Raw genomic sequence first — 7,725 nt, 5'->3', positions numbered from 1 at the left:
ATAACTGAATGGAGACAATGAGGTAGAGTGGCATGGGAGAGGTCTGCCTTGGGTCAACTCACAATTCTTTTCTGAGCTGTGGTTTCCTTATTTATAAAATGAAGGGGTTGGATTTCAATGTTCTATTCCTGTGATTTATAAATAAACCTTCTGCCCTTAAATTCTGATGTCAGCGGCTGGAATTAGCTGTCATCAGATGTCATCCTCCACATTTTTCTCTGTCTTTCCTTTTTTTTTTGGCAATGCATAAATCTATTGTAAAATTTATCAAAAATTCAAAATTTTGAGACAAGATGCAGCACTTAAGTACTCTTGCATCCAGGGAGAATAAACATTCCTATGCTTATTTAGGTAATGTTAACTTGAACCCCTAGGAGCCAAACTATATTAGAAACAATTATGGTAAGGGATAACTATAGCTGTTAAGAGGGATTTTGGTAACACTAAACTAACAATTGAGGTTATGCTAATGAAATAATAAAAAAATCGATTACAAAGAAAGTTGAGATGAAGAGATTTTAAGAGGGTGTTGAGTACCCCTTTGTACATGTGAAAGTTACCAGGTTACAGCAAAATAAAGGAATTTTGTTTGCAAACCTCTACCTACAAAAAACCTGGGGGCAGGGGCAAAGGCATTCAAGCTTGGAACTCTCAGAAGCCTGAGGGTTCTAGGATTTCTAACTCTCAAGAGAAATGATGAAACTCTGACCATTGGGGAAGGAGTGCAATGCTTCTAAGAAGGGTTCGGAGGGATCTCACACATGAGTTTCCAGATGTCTTCAGCCCCATCAAGGGTATAAGAGCAGCTCTGTCCAATACATATACCACATAAATCACATATATAGTTTAATATTTTCTAGTAGCCACATTAAAAAGAGTAAAAAGAACCAAGATAGTAATTTTATTAATATTTTATATAACCAACATATTCAAAATATCATTTAACATGTAATTAGTATAAAATATTAATGAGATATCTAATATTCATTTTTTCATACTGTTTTCAAAAGCCACTGTGTATTTTATGCTTATAGCACATTTCAGTTTGGACTAACCACTTTTTTAATAGCCATATGTGGCTGATGACTCCCATAATATTGGACAGCAAAGGTCTGGAGGAAGACAATGTATAAAATTACTAATTCCCCAAAAAGGTCAAGATTGGTCCCTGTTCCCTGGGACCAAGACCTTAGATTACCCAGGACTTCTACCGTAACCCACTTTATCCGGGTCAAGAAAGGCCATATATTTGGAGTAATGCGTGGCTTCTCTAGGCAACCTCAATTCCATCAGCTGGGGTCAGCACACTCAGAATGAACTCAGGACTTACAACCAGTCTTTTGTTAACAGGCATCAAGAGAGAGCCCCAGATTACCACTGTCCTCTACATGCCAACACTCATAGCTTCACTGGCATTACTCATCTTGAATATATCATGATATCCTTTATCCATGTTTATGCCAGTCAACACAAGAAGCATTATTCTCCCAGGTCATCTCCTGCATTCAAATCCGCATAAAACTCTACCACTGACTACTGCAGTAGCATCAAAGACCCCAAACAAAAATGCCCAACTGAGCCCAGTCAACCCACAGAAGAAGCATAAGAGATAATAAGAAATTGGTTGTTTTAAGCCATTAAGTTTTGGGGTGGTTTTTTATGGTGCAATAAACAACTGAGACATTTAGGTTAAAAATCTTGGACTCATCTCCTTCCCATATCTAGTCTTATCAGGAAATTCTGGCGGTTTTATCTTCATTTTATTTTTTTATTTTCATTTTCTTTTTGAGACAGAGTCTTGCTCTGTTACTCAGGATGGAGTGCAGGGGTGCGATCACAGCTCACTGCAGGCTTGATACCCCAGGCTCAAGCAATCGTCTGACCTCAGCCTCCTGAGTAGCTGGGACTACAGGCGTAGTCCTACCATGGGTGGCTAATTCTTTTGATTTTTTATAGAGATGAGGTCTTGCTATATTGCCCAGGCTGGTCTCAAACTCCTGGGCTCAAGTGATGCTCCCGCCTTGGCTTTCCAAAGTGCTGGGATTACAGGTGTGAGCCACTGTGTCTGGTTGTTCTGTCTTAAAACATGTATAGAATGTAGACTTCCTACTACCTCTATACTACTACCCTAGTACTAGCCTCCATCTTTTCATGCCTGGCTTGCTGCAACAGCGTCCTACTTGTCTCACTGCTTCTGCCCTTGCCCTGCTACGATCTTTTCTCAAGACAGCAATCAGAATGGTCTTTCAAAAACATTTCAGATCATATCATTCCTATGCTCAAAATCTCCCAAAAGTTCCCCATTTCATTTGTGTCAAAGTGAACAATCTCATGAGGTCTTGTGTGATCTGGTCTCTCATTTCCTCTCTGACCTCATTTCCTACCTCTCGCTCCCTCCCTCAGTTCCACTCCAAACAACTCCTGGAACATTCCAGGCATAAAGCAGTTTCAGTTCCTCTCCTGATTGTTCTGTCTGCCAGAAATGTTCTTTCACTAGATAGCCGCGAGCTTAGTTCCTTCATCTTTCAAATCTTTGCTCAACTGTCACCTTCTCACCGTACTTAAAATTGCAATCCACTTCTGCTTCTAATCCCCTTTCCCTGCTCTTTTTTCTCCCATACTTTGTATCATTTCATATAATATTATATACTTATTTAATATGTTTATTATTTACTTTATGTCTCTCTCCAATAGAATGGAAGCTCTCTGAATGCAGGGATTTTTGTCTGTTTTATTTACAAATGTATCTGAGGCATCTAGAACAGTCTAGTACCTGGTAAGCACCCAATAGATACTTGCTGAATGAATGAAAATCTGTTGTCTGGGTGCTCTGAGGCTGTTTCCCAGGCAATTCTCACAGTTATACCTGAGGACACCCCTCTGAGGCTCTGTTTGCACTTTGTCATTCTAATGGGTCAGAGGCATATCTAATCACAGGAAAAATAACATTGCCCAATATAATAATGAGAGAAGATATTCTTTTCCAATGGCAGTTGTGCTCAGACACATTTTAACTCTCCTGCCTCAGGGAGCATTTCCTATATATGAACTTCTTCCACAGAAAGGGGAAGACTTTGTATCTTTGTTTTTGTGGGCCATACTGTTTCTATTCCTGATCTTGTTCACAGGTTATCATAATCCTTAAACTCTTTTAGGTCTTTTGCACTAAGTTTGAAATCGTCTTCAACACCACAGGAATGCTGCTCCTGAGATCTGGATGCTGAATAGAATTTCTGTAAGTTCTGGAAAACGTGTTGGGGTAGGTGGTTAGGAAATCTTACAGCAGGATTGTTACAAATCCAAGCCTCGTAGGATTTCCTCCTACAAAGGAACTGCTACAGTTCTGACCACTAACCTGAAATAACAGAACAAGTCACCAGGAGATGTGTGTACACAAGGGCCCTGAATCTTCTTGGAGTGAACTCCTCTTCCCCTGCCTATCATACATTTAAATATTAAATCCAAATACATATTTCTTCTCTCAAGAACTGTTCCTTTACAAAACCTGTCTATAAAGCCTGCAAAAACAACTAATCTTCTTAGGTTCTTTGTAAATTCTATTGCCTGCCTTTCTCAATATCAAAACAGACAAAAAAACAAAAATAAAACCTTGGGCCCCCCTAGGATATGGGATGACTCATGGTACTCTGCTAGGTCACATTTACACACACACAGAGATACATACACACACAAACACATACAGATACATACACATACACACACACATGCACACATATACACATATATACACACACACATTTTTCTCTAGAAAAATATACCCTTTCCTAATTTTCCCTAGAAGGGGAAAAGTATACATCTATTGGCTTTTGATATGTCATTTAAATTTTTAGTAGGTTCCCTTTTATATTTCTTCCTCAAAAATGCCTTTTTCTTCTATTCTTGTAGTCTGAATTCCAATTTCTGTTCGGTCTCTACTTGCAGTGTGGTAAGACTATAGTGCACTCTCAGCACATTGTGAGTAGTAACAAGCCAAAAACCAGGGGTCATGTCCAGGTTCAGATGCTCATGTGGGAGAGGTAAAATATTAATATATAGAGGCAAAAGTGGAGTAAGGGGGAAGGCAAAGGCTGGAGCTGAAGTTTTGAAAGAAACATACCTTATTTAATGCTACTGACTGCTCAGAAGTCCTAGCATGTTTAATTTGCCAGAACTTCTTAATATCAAATTGCTCTTGTGTCTGAAATCCTGGTTCTCTTGAATTCTTTTTTTTTTGGGACGGAGTCTCGCTCTGTCACCCAGGCTGGAGTCCAGTGGCACGATCTCGGCTCACTGCAAGCTCCGCCTCCCGGGTTTACGTCATTCTTCTGCCTCAGCCTCCCGAGTAGCTGGGACTACAGGCGCCCGCCACCACGCCCGGCTAATTTTTTTGTATTTTTAGTAGAGACGGGGTTTCACCGTGTTAGCCAGGATGGTCTTGATCTCCTGACCTCATGATCCGGCCGCCTCCCAAAGTGCTGGGATTACAGGCTTGAGCCACCGCACCTGGCCGGTTCTCTTGAATCCTTTGTTATGTAGTGATGAATAGTTTTCTGTCTTCTTTAGTATTAAGAAATGGCTTTTCTGATCTTCTGAGAAACTAAAACGTTATTATTTCTAATTTTAGATTTCCCCTCACTTCTCAAGGCCTCAAACACAATATCCTCTAATGACATTGTCTTTGGGGTGACCCAAAATTATCATTTATTTCTTACTTATGAGCAGAGAGTTTGCAGCTTTTACTTGCCTTGTCTCTTTTAATACCTACAGCCACCCCCTGGGAGCAGAGGAGGGAGTGTGTATAAAGTATCACATTTCCACAGTTTGCCATTTATTTCCACTTAAGCTGATTACAGGTTGTGTATACTTTTCGTTATTCCACAGCATCTCTTTAGCTCTGTTTCAATGGTAAATCCCTCCAACGTGCCAGTCTTTCTCCCTCAACTGGATTCGATCTGAAAAGTAACTTAATAAAATCCTAACTGTAGACTCCCTCTCCCTTGGGGTCAAACTAGAACCCCACTGAGGAAGGAACTCCTACAAACAAAAAAGCAGGAGTAGCCCTTCTTGAGCTGGCTTGACATTATTGATTCTGTGTGGGTGCCAACATCCCAGTCATCTCAAAGAGGAGATTTTGTGAATGAAACAACATGAAGAGGTGAACTGTCTTTTGAGAACATAAGCCGGAGGTAGATGTCCTGGGAATGTGAGTGCTACAGCATTGGGTAGGTGAAAGGAGATGCCTACTTCCACACTCAAACAGAACACTGCACCTCATGATTTGCTGTGCAGTGGGAGTGGGTGGTTGACCTAGAGGCTTTGATTCAGACCCACATCACAATTTCCCTCTAGAATCTTCTTATTTAATAACTGCTGACCCTGCTATAATAGGTCTCTGGGGGATACACCAATTCTCTTTCAATGTTCTGGCCAAAGAGTGGACAAAAATCCCTTCCCTTGATTTCCCAAGACTTGGGACTCTCAAGAGATTTTACTAAATGACAATGAAAAACAAATAAATTTAAAAAATTATAAAAAAATAATATCCATTGCAGAGGGTACAATAGTTACTTAGGAATGAGGAATACAAAGTATTGTGAAAAGTCTGAAGAATTGACAAATATTTGTGGCTGGTTTCTAGGAAATTTCTCCTTGCTGAGAATAGCTTTACCTGGCTACCCAGAAGGTTTAAGACCCTTCCACAGAGTCAGTTCCTAGGAGTCACTCAGGATGTGGTCTTGGTGATTGGGCAGAATATATTGCTATAAAGTCTGAGAAAAGTTTTAGGAAAAGTGCTGGGCTCAGTGACTCATGCCTGTAATCCCAGCTCTTAAGGAGGCAGAGGTGAGAGGATAGCTTGAGTCCAGGAGTTCGAGACCTGCCTGGGCAATATAGTGAGAACTCATTCTCAAAGAAAAAAAAAATTTTAAGAAAAGTTTAAACATATCTGTGTTTTTTAAAGGCTACCTTAGATACAAAATCATTGTCCTGAAATTTTACAGTTGGACTGGGGTGGGGTATAGTATATCTCTTGGGTAAGCAGAGTATAGATGGCCTGAGAACAATTTGTTGCTCCTTCCTTTGCCACCTGCATATGTGAGGATAACATTCTTTTGCCTGTATAGAAATGAAGTGTGCATTTAATTTTCAGTGTATGGGTATTCCCCTAGGAATCTCTCTAGTCCTAGCCATGATCACAATGTCTGAATCTACCATAACCAGCCCCCTCTCAGACCCATATACACTGTCACATTCTCTGTAAGATACTCTCCACAGAATATGTCTCTAGCTCTGCTGGCACCTCCCTGGGGGTCTTTACTAGCTTACTCCCAACTTGCCACTCCATGGAGCATACGTTGCTATACTTCCCACCCTGGACTGCATCCTGTATGCCTTGACTCTCAGGAGGTCCAGACTATGGGCATGATAACTAGCAACCACTATGGCGAGCAAGATTCCCACTGCACCAACAGTGGCTCTCCACCTGCTCTGGGAAACATTCTTCCTTAGGCACTGGGAATGAGCACCCTTTTCAGGTAAAATACCACCCACTAAATACAGGGGTGTCACTATCTTCTCACAGGCCCATCCATAAAAGAGTAGCATAAAGGTAGTAATTAAATTATTTAACATTTTCTGATATTTTTGTTATTATTCTAAGTACTTTATACAATTAATTTACCTGACATTATTTAACCTTCAAAACAACTCTATAAGGCAGTTACTATTTTATTTTATTAAATTTATAAAAATAATAATTTTTTTATTTAATAAAATCCCCCATTTTATTTACTTTTTAATTAATTTTATAGAAATGAGATTTCACTCTGTTGCCCAGGATGGTCTTGAACTGTCTCTATTATCTTCTAATCTTGACTTTTTTCCTTATACGCTACAATACTGCAATGAATATTCTTGTTGATTTTTTTTTCACACCTAAGTGTTTCTATTGGATGTATTTTTTGAAATGGAATTTTTAGGTGATAAGGCTTACAAATTTCAAATGTTTAATAGATAGTGCCTAAATCCCCTTCAAAAATGTTTGCCAATTTATAACCCCATTATTTGTGTTCCTTTTTTGAAAGATATAAATATGTGTGCAAATCAACTGCTCCGCATGGGTAGTTCCTTACAATTTCTGTAATGGAAAACATAGAGGGAAAACTACTTGCAGTTTCAGTGGGAGAAAAGGTTCCTGTTTCAAGAAAAGAAAATTTCAGTAGGAGAAAATATTGTGAAAAACAAGGTAATTTTCAACTTTAAGTTTCTGTCCTATGGGTATAAAAAATAGCTGGACATTATCTTCTTCCCAGGCTCTTCTCCCCTCTTCTCCGTCAGGCTGCATTGCTGGTCATTTTTGGCTCCTGTTGGAAGCAAACTGCTCTAATGCCTTTGGATAAGATTTTGACCAGGAATTATCTTTTTTTTGAGACAGAGTCTCGCTCTTTCGCCCAGGCTGGAGTACAGTGGCGCTATCTGGGCTCACTGCAAGCTCTGCCTCCCGGGTTCACGCCATTCTCCTGCCTCAGCCTCCCGAGTAGCTGGGACTACCTGCCACCACGCCCGGCTAAATTTTTTTTGTATTATTAGTAGAGACGGGGTTTCACTGTGTTAGCCAGGATGGTCTCGATCTCCTGACCTCGTGATCCACCCGCCTTGGCCTCCCAAAGTGCTGAGATTACAGGCGTGAGCCACCGCGCCCGGCCGACCAGGAATTATCTTAAACAG

This window comes from Gorilla gorilla, chromosome 1, assembly GCF_029281585.2.
Source record: "Gorilla gorilla gorilla isolate KB3781 chromosome 1, NHGRI_mGorGor1-v2.1_pri, whole genome shotgun sequence".
NCBI classification, from domain to species: Eukaryota; Metazoa; Chordata; class Mammalia; order Primates; family Hominidae; genus Gorilla; species Gorilla gorilla.
Note: the sequence above shows the minus strand (reverse complement) of the source record.